The sequence below is a fragment of the Bos indicus genome, chromosome 3, assembly GCF_029378745.1.
Source record: "Bos indicus isolate NIAB-ARS_2022 breed Sahiwal x Tharparkar chromosome 3, NIAB-ARS_B.indTharparkar_mat_pri_1.0, whole genome shotgun sequence".
Taxonomy (NCBI): Eukaryota; Metazoa; Chordata; class Mammalia; order Artiodactyla; family Bovidae; genus Bos; species Bos indicus.
Genome location: NC_091762.1, coordinates 23,070,575 through 23,085,565, shown reverse-complemented (window position 1 = coordinate 23,085,565; position 14,991 = coordinate 23,070,575). Strand labels below are relative to the sequence as shown.

Here is a 14,991-nt window from a genome sequence, read left to right as displayed (position 1 = left end):
CTAAAAGTAATTTGTGACTGGATTTTGACCAGTCTGAGATTTACTTGATTCATATGCTGTTGTTTTCATAAACGTTATGTCCATCAAATGAAGTTCTTAAAAGTGTTACTTGAGTTCGCCATTGATTACTGATTATATTATCAATTCCTAGCAGCCGTGGCAGCACAGGGATGAAGGAAGAATTGCTGGGATGGTTGAATCACCACAGGGATAGAGATCCTCAAATTTTCCTACTTTGTCTTTAACTAATTCCTTCATAGTTTAGCTGCCTTCTCACCCATTTTGCTGCTTCTGCCCATGAGTTCCTCAGTGGTGATGGCCAAAAGCACTTATGGAAAATACTTGAACAAGTGTAACAGAAGTTGATATCACTTCATCCACTATAAACCTGGGGCATGGTCTACCTCATGCATGAGTCTTTTTAAAAAATATTTATTTATTTATTTGGCTGTGCTGGGTCTTAGTTGTGACATGTGGGGTCTAGTTTCCTGACCAGGGATGGAACCCAGGCCCCCTGCATCGGGAGCGCAGAGTCTGAGCCACTGGACCACAGGGGAGTCTCAGGCATGAGTGTTTTGATGGAACTTTTTGTTATTGATGGTGGTGGTAGAATTTTTGTTTGTTGGTTGTTTTACTTTTTCAGCTGTTACTAGGAAGTAATTGTGGATTGAGTGCTTGATTTTAATTCTGGAAGATGAGAGAATGTAACTAGGAACTTTTTCTAGGGAATGATTTAAGGTCTTTATGTTAATTTGTGGTGTGACTTATCCACTTTTCAATTAAAGATTCTCAAAGGAAAACAAACTTATTTATAGGGTTGAATTAGTGTTAGAGAGCAATAGGTTTTATGCTGTGATATGCAGCTCACCTGCTTCAGAAACATATGGTTATGCTTGTGTGAAAAATTCAGACTCTAGGACTCCATACCAACTAAATCTCTGGGAACTGAAACCCAGGAAGTAGCTTCTATCTCCACAGCTGATTCTAAGGCACTCTCAATTTAAGAACCACAATTTTTAGCCACTGCACACCAGGTAGCCAGACCTACCACTTCCCCTTCAAGGGTCAGTTCACTCTCCAATTCACTTGGGAGCAAAAGGATGGCTTTTGTGATTTCTTAGGAAAAGAAGTGCTTAGTATGAAACATGTGCATACAGACATGGTCTTCTGTAGGAAGGAGAGGATGTTTTCCAGACTGAGAATAGCTACAGAAGTTTGGGTCTGTGGGTCTGTATAGATCTGTTCTCTCCACCTTCTTTCTTTGCTTCTAAAATTGGAGATTGGTGTGGCTAGGGAAAAAAGGGGCCTGTGAGTGACTTATCACCCCTGGAAGCGTAACTGAGCTTAGCCTGAAGCCTCTGGTTTTCTTCCCTAAGGACTCTGTTCTCATTGCAGAGCTGAGGTGTGGACTCCGGGCCTGGACTATAGAAGTTCGAGGTGGAGCCTGTCCTGGGAAGTGCAAGCAGGTAAGTTACACCTTTGAGTAACAGAGGCTCTCTGTGTTACTCTTTCTCTGTCTCCAAAGACACTGTCCCAACCCAGCAGAAAACCCTGAGGACTCATGTCCTGGGCATAAGGCCTGGTGGGTAGAATGCCTGGCTTTCCTGTGGCTCCTCTGTGTGGGTTCTTTGTGTGCATTTCATATGCCCTGAGTGAGCTATTCAGGAGGCTCTTTCTCCTAAGTAGCTGCTGCTGCTCCTGTGTGGGTAGGACAAGGACATGTGGAAGGGCCGGCTTCTCAGTGTCAGCAGTCTGGAGGAGTGTGGTAAGCCTTCGTGAGGGCTGGTGGAGGCCTGCAGACCTGGCTCCACCACTTGCCAATCACAGGACCAGGGCACAGAAGTCAGCAGGCAGCAAATGAGCAGTTTAAGATGGATGAGAAATCAGGATTCTGGGGACCAGACCTGGTTAGATCTGCAGTGAGGAGAGTTACTCTCTGAGCTCAGATACAGCAACAAAGAGCAAGGAATGGGACTTGCCCACGCTCTCCCGCCACCCCCGCCAACCACTACCCCCGTCACCCCCCCTGCAGCCTTGCTGACTGTAAGGAGCAGTGGAGGAAAGCAGACTACTGTGCTCTGAAATCTGTGAAGCTCTTCTCAAGGGCAACCTTCAGATTCTCCCTAAATGGACCAGAAATAGGAGGCCCTGGGCCTCTCCTACTGCTTCCACGGGCAGTGGAGCTGAGCCTGTGTTCCAGATCCCCCTGTAGGCGGTTGTTAATGCAGACTGACTCCTCTAGGCGATGGTGCAGGTTCTAGATTTCACCAAAATGCTCCTCTAGCAGGTCAGCCCCTGCAGCCACCAAGCAGGAGAGCAGGAGGTGGAGATGGAACGTCTAGGTCACTAGTGGGGCCCACGTGGGTTGGGGGTGTGGCTTGGCCAGCAAGATCCCTAAATATCACTGTCATCTCTCACATAGGCATCAGGAGTTTAGGTGAACTTGTTTGAAGAGTGAATTGGCTTCAAAAACAGGACAGGTGATGCTAAGCAAGCCCCAGTGTCCTCCTGCCATACTGGGGTATGTGTAAGGGAGTTGTAAATATATATATATAGTTGTAAAAATATATATATATTTGTAAAAAAACATATATATATAGTTGTAAATATATAAATAGTTGTAAATATATATATATATATATATACAGTTACCATGGCAACTAGTAAGTGTAAAAGATTTTACATGGCTTAGAAAAATAACTGAAGTCTGTGGTCTTTGGCTTAACACCTAGACAGGTGTGGCTATTTCCTACATTGACTTTGAGTGTCACAGGGGAAGATCTCACTCTGACCTAACACTTTTCCTCTTTCTAAGGCTTGACTGAACTTTCCTTCGGAAGGGACAAAGCCCTTCCTCCACACTTGGTGTGAAGGCCTGAGGTAAAAGTGCATACATCAGGTGAATTCATCCTAAGTGGTTAGTGACTGGTATTCAGTGCTTCCCTTAAATCACTTTTAATAGGAAAGGAAGAAAGCGCCCCTGTTTTCAGAGGGATCTGGGGTACGGTCTTCTTTCAGAGAAGACGTGATGGTGTTACTGTCTGCTTGTTAAAGTCTCAACTACCCGTTCCATTGCCTCATAAGGGCCATTGCCTTTGGTTGCTAAAGTTTTGAATACTTGTCGGTTTTGACCCTTCAAGCTGGTAACTCAAGTGAACATCCCATCTCAGAGGGTGTCATGGGTGGTTCTGTTTCCTGCTAATTCGCGAGCAGCATTTACGTGTTTTCTCCGGCTCTTCTTCCTCCAGCATGGCAGCTAACCCTGATTTGGAAATGCCACTTAAATCTCAGCACTATTATCTCCTACATGAATGGCTGCATCTGTGTTTGCATAATATTTCTTGTATGACTTGATTCTTGTCAGTATGGCACTAAGGAGGGATCTGACAGCTGATTAAAGAGTTGGAAAAAAACACCTCCAAGAAAAGAAAAAGATGTACAAAAGAGAAGTGGGGGGTTGCTAATGACCAACTCCATAAAAACCCGCATTTTGCCTTGAACGCAGCCTTTTTCTGGGAATCCCACTTCTCTTCTGTTGGATCTGGGCTGCATCCCAGCATTCACCTGTGTGGCTGCACCTCTCCACCAGGTGGAGACCAGGGAGCTAGGAGTCAGAGGAGAGTCTGAATTGGGTTTGTACAGAGGATACGTTTATGGGGTGAGGATCTGTGTAGAAACAACCCCCTTTCTGGAATAACTCCTGCTGATGGAAGATGTTCTGTGAATGTTGGCGCCGGGTATTCTGGAAGGGTCTGAGAGTGGGCTGGGAGGGGACCAGGGAGCAGGGACTGAGCAGGACACGAATGTGAGAGCACAGAGGGCCCTGCTCTCTCACACCCCTGCTCCACCCTGAGGCCCAGGGCGGGGAGAAAGAAGGATGTGCTTGGAAGGACTCAGCACCACACTCCCAGGGCCGTTTCCTTTATCCCCACTCTGTGAGCAGGCACTAGAGGAGACATGGAAAATGCTGCCCTGGTAGGAAAGGGGTGGATCCTAAATGAAACTTCATTTCAGAGGCTGACCTACTTGGGTTTGTGTTTACCTGAGGGTTTGGGGTGAAGCTGGTACATGGAGGAGCCTGAGGATGGGTCCCCAGTTATGCTCCCTTCCTGAGGTCTCGTCACGTACCACTGGCCACTGCTGCTCAGTTCTGTCCTGGAGGAGAGTGGGGCTGTGCAGAGTTATGCACCCATCCTGGACAGGGAGACATTTCCCCTGGAGAGTCCCTCTTGATAAGGGACTTGCTGTACTTAAGCCGAGTCTTTCTTGTTGTTGCTAGGTTTTGGGGGTGTCTCAATTCAAGGCCATTTGTTTAATGTTGGGGCTTTTTCCTTGCATGAGAATCTCCCTGGAGTTTTTGTCTGAAATGCAGTTTCTCAAGCCTCACCCCCAAGTTTATAACAGGCCCTGTGGTGTCTCTGGTGTAGATTTTCTATACTGTGCAGCCAGTGCCTGAGGATTAGGGCCTGCCTCCTGTATGATATCATAGTTAATCATCCAAGGTTAGTACCACTTCCTTTATTTTACACGATACACTCTTTTCTATCATGTACGAGATCCATATGCTCAAAGAGGGTAATGAAATCACCGTGTGAAACAAACTTGGTACATGATGGAATTGGTGTTTGCATCTTGGACTGCTGTTCCTAGGGCTGTACTTTCATTGCTTTGGCACAGACCTAGGGTAGGATCTGATGGAAACAGGGTAGGGAAGAGAAGACATCAGTTAGAGTCAGTGATCCCTGATAATTTGTATTGATCTGCTTGGCGAGTGTTTGCTGACTCTTGTATCAGGCAGGCTCTTGAGGAGGCCCTCGGTGAACACGGTACACAGAGCACCTGCTCTCAGGAAGATGGCCTTGAGCACAGGAGTCGGTTCTTTCACAGTGAATCACATATCTATTATTGTTATTAATTTCTTATTTTTGGCCGTGCTGGTCACTGCTGCTCTGTGGGCTTTTCTCTGGTTTGGAGGCCTGGGGCTACTCTCTAGTTGTGGTGCGGGGGCTTCTTGCTGCCGTGGCTTCCTTGTTGCAGCTCGCGAGCCCAGCACGTGGGCTCAGGAGTCGTGGCTCCCAGGCCCTAGAGCACAGGCTTGATAGTTGTGTCACACGGGCTTAGCTGCTCTGTGGCAGGTGGGATCTTCCCGGATCAGGGGGGAACCCACATCTCCTGCATTGGCAGGCGAATTCTTTACCACTCAGCCACCAGGGAATCTCCACATATGGATTTTCAATAATGACTGTGATGTATTTAATAATCCTATATTATTAAATATATGATCCCAGCACAGGGATCAAAACCAGGTCTCCCCCATGGCAGGCGGGTTCTTTACCATGTAAGTCACCAGAGAAGCCCATGAATACTGGAGTGGGTCACCTATCCCTTCTCCAGGGGTGTGAGTCACCAGGGAAGCCCATAAATACTGGAGTGGGTAGTCTATCCCTTCTGCACGGGATCTTGCCGACCCAGGAATCGAACTGAGGTCTCCTGCATTGCAGGCAGACTCTTTACCAGCTGAGCTCCCAGGGAAGCCCAAATGACAGCGGTGTATTTAATAATCATATATTCCGTGGTCCTATTGTGTCAGCCAAGATGGAAAACAGTATAAATACAGGGCTATTGAACAGAGATCAACATTTTTTTTTTCGGAAAATATCCTTCAGCTATTTTTAAGAGTGGAAGTACGTATGCTCTATCTAATGCTCCCTGAAATTCAACCTTGGATTCCTAGTGCTTTTGGACAGAAAAACTGGTGCCCAGGGTTTGCGTGGTGGCTCTACAGTGGCAAGTGGTGGTGGAATTTAGGGGAAATCTCCATGTATCTCTGGGCCTCAGTTTCTTCATCCGTAAGATGAGGTTATTCAAATTCTCCAAATTCCCTTCCCTCTGAGATTTTTTTCTGAGTGCACGAGAGACTGAAATGCATGTTAAGTGTGTGTTGGAACCTGCAGCCAGGACCTGACCTTGGTCCCTTCTCTGTGTGTCTCCTGCAGGAGCCTCAACTGAGCCCACACACTGAAAACACAGAACTCAGGAGATGGAAGGAAGGAAATCAACGGTCTTGGAAGATGAGAAACCCCAAAGAAAAGCAAGGTAATGATCGAGGAGCTGTTTGCCAAGGGAGGTGAGGATAAGGACAAGTTGAGCTTTGAAAATTCAAGAGGAAGTGAGGAATGCACAGTACCATCCAAGTCCTCAAGGAACAGGCTGAGCTGAGCAGGAAGGACCGGGAGAGTAACTTAGTCCACTGTGAACTTGTGCACCTGCCAAGGAGATCCACACGCTGGGTCAGTGTTGGTTCATCCTGCTGGGAGCACCAGTTCCAGGAGGAGGACAATGGGACCTTGAGGCTCTGCCCTAGACCCTTAGCCTCAAAGTTGGAAGTGGCCACACAGTGGATGTCCTCCAAGTAAGCGTGCAATAAGGTGGATAAATAGTGTTTGGAGAAGAATTAGAGATATGTATTCACAGCAGGGGCCAGATTAATGGGACCCTGTTTCTGAAGCAAAAATGGTAATAATATTCTTCTGGATTTATAGTTTGGGGGCTTTACACACAGCATCTGTTCACTATATGTTGAATGTTTAATTTGCCTTATGCTGTGTTAACAACTTGGAGTTCAGATATCAATAATATATCCATGAGGAATTTAAACAGTGAGAGGACAAATACAAGTGCATAGTGTCCACCAAATGTGGTGGCTCTCCTCAGGTGGGATATCGTGGCCACCAGAGGATGGGAGGATACACCAAGGACATCTCTTCCCAATGACAGTGTGAACCGTTGAGAGGAATCCCCCAGGACAGTCGCGTTTTCATAGTCAGCTCGGGCGAGTGTCCTAGGGCAAGGATAGTGTAGGCAGGCTTCTGTCTAAGGAAGGGGATCGCTACATCCTGGGAGAAAGCAGAGCATCCCTGACTGCACACTTGTACAGGAGCGTAACAGATGAGTGAAGACTTGTAACCATGTTTATCCAGTCAGTGAACAAATGTTTCCGAGAGCCTCATCAGTGTTTGAATCAATGCCAGGAGTCATGCACACAGTGATGGATGAAATATTATCCCCAATCTCATGGAGTTCTCCATCTAATAACAACAAAATCATGAGAGGTGTAGTGGATGGTGGGTTCACTGGAAGAGATGGTCAGTGCTGGCTACCATGACCTCGTGGGTGGTCTGGTCCCCCTTCTCATTTTCCCAACAATGGTATGTCTCTCCTGGCCCCCAAATCCTGGTTCTCAGCCAGATTTGAGCCTTTCAGGATACAGCTAGCACCTGGGCTCCGTGTTGGCTCAAAGCAGTCAGCTCCGCCACAGTCTCTAGAGAAAACTGCTAGTATCAGTAGCTACTGATGCTGTCTTGGCAGCTGGAGAGATAAGGAGGCAAGTTTCATTTGTCTTACAGGTTCATGCTTGTCATAATGATTCATGATTAATGGTTTCCTCTCTTACAAGCTACTTTCCAGACTTTCTCCATATCAAAAATAATTTATATACCGATCTTATTCTCAGAATTACAGAACTTGGTGTTTTATTCCTAATTTTGGAACAAGTAACTAAAGTAAAAAAGGGGGAAAGCAAATCCCTAGTTTACATTGAGACAATAGGATGCTCTTTTCATACTGTCAGTGGGGTTCTCCAGGCAAGAATACTGGAGTGGGTTGCCGATTCCTTCACAGGGGACTCTGGTGATTGTATCCATGGAGTTAAAAGTCACTTGCTTCTTGGAAGAAGAGCTTTGACAAACCTTACAGTGTATTAAAAAGTGGAGACACCACTTTTCTGACAAAGGTCTGTATAGTCAAAGCTATGTTTTTTCCAGCATTTATGTACGGATGTGAGAGTTGGTCCATAAAGAAGGTTGAGTGCCAAAGAATTGATGCTTTTGAATTGTGGTGCTGGAGAAGACTCGTGAGAGTCTCTTGGACTGCAAGGAGATCAAACCAATCAATCCTAAAGGAAATCAACCTTGAATATTTATTGGAAGGACTGATGCAAAAGTGAAACTCCAATACTTTGCTGATACTGATTCGAAGAGCTGACTCACTGGAAAAGATCCTGATTCTGGGAAAGATTGAGGGCAGGAGGAGAAGGGGGCAACAGAGGATGAGATGGTTGGATAGCATCACCAGCTCAATAGACATGAGCAAACTCCAGAAGACAGTGAGGGACAGGGAAGCCTGGCACATTGTAGTACATGAGGTTGCAAAGAGTCTGACAACTTAGTGACTGAACAACAATTAAAACACTATAATACTAGTGTAAATAAACACAAATATATGAATGTGAAAGAGTACAGAGTAAAAAGTTTACACATATCCAATTATTTGATTTTTTAAAATAAAGTCACCAATATGTGTAGTGGAATAATGAATTATTTTTCTGCAAAATATGCTACAACAAATGACTATTCATTTATAAATAATTTAATATTAAAACCACTTCTCTCTAATAAAGTTAATTAGAAACATTATTTTTAAATTACAGTGCTTTTAAAAGGATAGTAGAAATGTTTTCTTGACTAAAGTGAAAGTGAGAGTTGCTCAGTCATGTCCAACTCTTTGTGACCCCATGGACTAGTCCATGGACTTCTACAGGCCAGAATACTGGAGTGGGTAGGCTTTCCCTTCTCCAGGGGATCTTTCTGACCCAGGGATCAAACCCAGGTCTCCCGCATTGCAGGCAGATTCTTTACCAGCTAAGCCACAAGGGAAGCTCAAGAATACTGGAGTGGGTAGCCTGTCCCTTCTCCAGTGGATCTTCCTGACCCAGGGATTGAACCAGGGTCTCCCACATTGCAGGCGGATTCTTTACCAGCTGAGCTATCAGGGAAGCCCTTTCTTGACTAAGGCAAAAACAAAAAGTACTTCTACTTAATGCCGAGGCACTTGCCATAGATTGAAAAAATTAAACTGAATTTCATGAAATATTAAATCTTTAAACTTAACATAATTTGCTATTTCTATACACTACCATGTGTAAAATAGAGTGTAGTGGGAAGCTGCTGTATAGCACAAGTGGCTCAGCTCTGTGCTCTGTGAGGACCTAGATGGGTGGGATGGGGGTGGGGGTTGAAGGGAAGTCCAAGAGGTAGAGGATGTATATATAAGCATTTAGCCAATTCCCTTCATTGTACAGCAGAATCTAATACAACATGGTAAAGCAATCATATTCCAAAAAGTGAAAAGGCAAGTCATAGACCATATGTATTACTTGCAGTATGTATATCTGACAAGAGACTTCTCAAAATATATAAAGAAATTAAACAAATCACAAAGAAAATTACAAATAATATAGTTTATTAATGAGCTGAATATTTGAAGTGGCACTTTATAGTAGAAGATAACCAAATGACAAATCAACTTTTGGAAACCAAAATTAGAAACTGCTACAGACATCAGAATGGCTAAAATTTAAAAGATTGAAAATACTAAGTTTGTGGGAATGTACAGAAACTGGATCAAGCTTATATTTGAGAGGAAATGTAAAATGACACAACTACTTTGCAAAGTCTGGGTCAGTTTCTACTCATTGATCAAGCACTTCTCAACGTAGGTATATGTACCCAAATGGATATCTAGACCAAATAACTTGTGTACAATTATTCATACTTACTTTGTGCCTAATAAACAAAAAGAGATCTGTTCATCATGAGAAAAATGGAAAATCCAGTTGTGCTATAACCATAAAACCGGGTATTTCTTAGCATAAAAATAAAGCCAAATTATTGACGTGACCAGTTAAGATTGAACCTCGAAACTGAATGAAAGAACAGAGAAAAAAGCCAACATACTGCATCATTCATTCATATGAAGTGCAAGAATCAGATCGGATCAGATCAGATCAGTTGCTCAGTCATGTCCGACCCTTTGCAACCCCATGAATCCCAGCACGCCAGGCCTCCCTGTCCATCACCAACTCCCGGAGTTCACTCAGACTCATGTCCATCGAGTCAGTGATGCCATCCACCCATCTCATCCTCTGTCGTCCCCTTCTCCTCCTGCCCCCAATCCCTCCCAGCATCAGAGTCCTTTCTAATGAGTCAACTCTTTGCATGAGGTGGCCAAAGTACTGGAGTTTCAGCTTTAGCATCATTCCTTCCAAAGAAATCCCAGGGCTGATCTCCTTCAGAATGGACTGGTTGGATCTCCTTGCAGTCCAAGGGACTCTCAAGAGTCTTCTCCAACACCACAGATCAAAAGCATCAATTCTTCGGTGCTCAGCCTTCTTCACAGTCCAACTCTCACATCCATACATGACCACAGGAAAAACCATAGCCTTGACTAGATGGACCTTTGTTGGCAAAGTAATGTCTCTGCTTTTGAATATGCTATCCAGGTTGGTCATAACTTTCCTTTCGATGAGTAAGAGTCTTTTAATTTCATGGCTGCAGTCACCATCTGTAGTGACTTTGGAGCTCAGAAAAATAAAGTCTGACACTGTTTCCACTGTTTCCCCATCTATTTCCCATGAAGTGATGGGACCGGATGCCATGATCTTCGTTTTCTCAATGTTGAGTTTTAAGCCAACTTTTTCACTCTCCACTTTCACCTTCATCAAGAGGCTTTTGAGTTCCTCTTCACTTTCTGCCATAAGGGTGGTGTCATCTACATGTCTGAGGTTATTGATATTTCTCCCGGCAATCTTGATTCCAGCTTGTGTTTCTTCCAGTCCAGCATTTCTCATGATGTACTCTGCATAGAAGTTAAATAAGCAGGGTGACAATATACAGCCTTGACGTACTCCTTTTCCTATTTGGAACCAGTCTGTTGTTCCATGTCCAGTTCTAACTGTTGCTTCCTGACCAGCATACAAATTTCTCAAGAGGCAGATCAGGTGGTCTGGTATTCCCATCTCTTTCAGAATTTTCCACAGTTTATTGTGATCCACACAGTCAAAGGCTTTGGCATAGTCAATAAAGCAAAAATAGATGTTTTTCTGGAACTCTTGCTTTTTCCATGATCCAGCGGATGTTGGCAATTTGATCTCTGGTTCCTCTGCCTTTTCTAAAACCAGCTTGAACATCAGGAAGTTCATAGCTCACATATTGCTGAAGCCTGGCTTGGAGAATTTTGAGCATTACTTTACTAGCGTGTGAGATGAGTGCAGTTGTGAGGTAGTTTGAGGGTTCTTTGGCATTGTCTTTCTTTGGGATTGGAATGAAAACTGACCTTTTCCAGTCCTGTGGCCACTGCTGAGTTTTCCAAATGTGCTGGCATATTGAGTGCAGCACTTTCACAGCATCATCTTTCAGGATTTGGAATAGCTCAACTGGAATTCTATCACCTCCAATAGCTTTGTTCGTAGTGATGCTTTCTAAGGCCCACTTGCCTTCACATTCCAGGATGTCTGGCTCTAGGTGAGTGATCACACCATCGTGATTATCTGGGTCATGAAGATCTTTTTTGTACAGTTCTTCTGTGTATTCTTGCCACCTCTTCTTAATATCTTCTGCTTCTGTTAGGTCCATACCATTTCTGGACTAGTCAATCTAATCACACTAGGACCACAGCCTTGTCTAACTCAATGAAACCAAGCCATGCCCGTGGGGCAACCCTAGATGGATGGGTCATGGTGGAGAGATCTGACAGAATGTGGTCCACTGGAGAAGAGAATGACAAACCACTTCAGTATTCTTGCCTTGAGAACCCCATGAACAGTATGAAAAGGCAAAATGATAGGATACTGAAAGCGAAACTCCCCAGGTCAGTAGGTGCCCAATATGCTACTGGAGATCAGTGGAGAAATAACTCCAGAAAGAATGAAGGGATGGAGCCAAAGCAAAAACAATACCCAGCTGTGGATGTGACTGGTGATAGAAGCAAGGTCCGATGCTATAAAGAGCAATGTTGCATAGGAACCTGGAATGTCAGGTCCATGAATCAAGGCAAATTGGAAGTGGTCAAACAAGAGATGGCAAGAGTGAATGTTGACATTCTAGGAAACAGCAAACAGAAATGGACAGGAATGGGTGAATTTAACTCAGAGGACCATTATATCTATTACTGCGGGCAGGAATCCCTCAGAAGAAATGGAGTGGCTATCATGATCAACAAAAGAGTCCGAAATGCAGTACTTGGGTACAATCTCAAAAACGACAGAATGATCTCTGTTCCTTTCCAAGGCAAACCATTCAATATCACAGTAATCCAAGTCTATGCCCCAACCAGTAACGCTGAAGAAGCTGAAGTTGAACGGTTCTATGAAGACCTACAAGACCTTTTAGAACTAACACCCCAAAAAGATGTCCTTTTCATTATAGGGGACTGGAATGCAAAAGTAGGCAGTCAAGAAACACCTGGAGTAACAGGCAAATTTGGCCTTGGAATACGGAATGAAGCAGGGCAAAGACTAATAGAGTTTTGCCAAGAAAATGCACTGGTCATAACAAATACCCTCTTCCAACAACACAAGAGAAGGCTCTATACATGGACATCACCAGATGGTCAACACCAAAATCAGATTGATTATATTCTTTGCAGCCAAAGATGGTGAAGCTCTATACAGTCATCAAAAACAAGACCAGGAGCTGACTGTGGCTCAGACCATGAACTCCTTATTGCCAAATTCAGACTTAAATTGAAGAAAGTAGGGAAAACCACTAGACCATTCAGGTATGACCTAAATCAAATCCCTTATGATTATACAGTGGAAGTGAGAAATAGATTTAAGGGCCTAGATCTGATAGATAGAGTGCCTGATGAGCTATGGACTGAGGTTCGTGACATTGTACAGGAGACAGGGATCAAGACCATCCCCATGGAAAAGAAATGCAAAAAAAGCAAAATGGCTGTCTGGGGAGGCCTTACAAATAGCTTAGAAAAGAAGAGAAGCGAAAACCAAAGGATAAAAGGAAAGATATAAACATCTGAATGCAGAGTTCCAAAGAATAGCAAGAAGAGCTAAGAAAGCCTTCTTCAGCGATCAATGCAAAGAAATAGAGGAAAACAACAGGATGGGAAAGACTAGGGATCTCTTCGAGAAAATCAGAGATACCAAAGGAACATTTCATGCAAAGATGGGCTCGATAAAGGACAGAAATGGTATGGACAGAACACATGTTCCCACTAAAATCTTTTGAGGTCTGCATTTGTCAGACAACAACAAAAGACTTCACACGAAGTATCACGACTAGCAAACATCTTGCAAAGCAATCGGACATCATTGAGTGAGTGAACAATAACTGCAAGTATCTCAATAGAAGTTTTGCCTGAGGTGTCTCAAAAGTAATCACACCCCTTCATTCAGTTCCTTAAAGATAACTTACAACTTTTGGCACCAAGCAAATGGGGAGAAAATAGTTGCAAACCCATACCTACTACAACAAAGAACCTAAAAAAAAAAAAAAAAAGACATTCTTGGTTGTACATGTGTATCTGATTTTTACTTTGCCCCCAGCGTATCTGTCTTTTCCAACTCTCCCACTTAGAAAAATAACTTGAGCTTGGGCATATACTGAGGAGACCCAAGTGTGATTTCTGGCTTAAGATTCCTTGGAGAAGAAACCCAGTATTCTTGCCTTGAAAGATTTCATAGACATAGGAGCCTACTAACAGCCTACACTCCATGAGGTCAAAGAGGCGGATATGACTTAGTGACTAACTACCACCAAGGAAACATAGATAAAGTCTGCAGTTATTACTTAGTTATCAGGGGAAAGCGTGCACGCAGTCCCCCACTACCATAAATTACACAGTCAAGTTTCCTCTATTTGAGGAAACTGCAGAGGTCAGCACACCCGCAGTGCAATAGGTGAGCCTCGCCCTGGGAGAACCACCTTTTTGATCATGGTATCTCCTCTGCCAGGTAAGTATGAGATGACCTTCCCCCTGGTCCCCCGCACACCTTTAGACACGTTCACTGTGCACACACGCTGACTTTGCCGTTTCCCCGCGACTCTTCCACTGTCCTCTGAACCCTCTCTTTTTCCATGCCTCAGGCCCTCCAAATAACTCTTCTAAAAAAAATCAAACAAAATCTCAGGAAAATTTCCATAACGAGGGAAGTGACTCGCCGGGAACAGTACCACTTCGCTGCAAAATTTACATAAGCCAACCCCATTGAAGACCTCTAAGGCGGCGCCTCTCCTTCAACCCAAGCCCCGCCCCACCCCTGTCCACAGGACCAATGGCCAGTCCCCTGTGACGAGGAAGTGACGTCATGATTTCATCAACCTTGGTAATCGACCTACTTACAACCATAGAAGAGACCTTGGACTTCCTTGGTGGCTCAGACGGTAAAGCATCTGCCTACAATACAGGAAACCCGGGTTCGATTCCTAGGTCCGGAGGATCCCCTGGAAGAGGAATTGGAAACCGACTCCAGTTCAGTTCAGTCACTCAGTCGTGTCCGACTCTTTGCGACCCCATGAGCCGCAGCACGATAGGTCTCCCTGTCCATCACCAGCTCCCCGAGTTCACTCAGACTCACGCGTTGCCTGGAAAATCCAATATAGGGAGGATCCTGGTAGGCTACAGTCCATGGGGTTGCAAAGAGTCGGGTACGACTGAGCGATATAACTTTCACCCTTTAAGTGAGACATCAGATCACATCAGATCAGTTTCTCAGTCGTGTCCTACTCTTGGCGACCCCATGAATCGCAGCACGCCAGGCCTCCCTGTCCATCACCAACTCCCGGAGTTCACTCAGACTCACATCCATCGAGTCAGTGATGCCATCCAGCCATCTCATCCTCTGTCTTCCCCTTCTCCTCCTGCTCCCAATCCCTCCCAGCATCAGAGTCTTTTCCAATGAGTCAACTCTTCACATGAGGTGGCCAAAGTACTGGAGTTTCAGCTTTAGCATCATTCCTTCCAAAGAAATCCCAGGGCTGATCTCCTTCAGAATGGACTGGTTGGATCTCCTTGCATTCCAAGGGACTCTCAAGAGTCTTCTCCAACACCACAGATCAAAAGCATCAATTCTTTGGTGCTCAGCCTTCTTCACAGTCCAACTCTCACATCCATACATGACCACAGGAAAAACCATAG

General features: G+C 44.6%; 1 long non-coding RNA gene and 1 other non-coding gene across 2 annotated transcripts; one reads left to right on the top strand and one right to left on the bottom strand.

The window, feature by feature from the left end:
• Positions 1-14,606, top strand: LOC139182146 (uncharacterized). Its single transcript, XR_011565711.1, has 3 exons — positions 1-1,466; positions 5,997-6,096; positions 13,941-14,606. It is a non-coding gene; the product is annotated as an uncharacterized lncRNA (long non-coding RNA).
• LOC139182420 (U1 spliceosomal RNA) lies at positions 13,652-13,815 on the bottom strand. The gene has a single exon (XR_011566083.1). It is a non-coding gene; the product is annotated as a U1 spliceosomal RNA (small nuclear RNA).
• Positions 14,607-14,991: the final 385 nt, after the last annotated feature.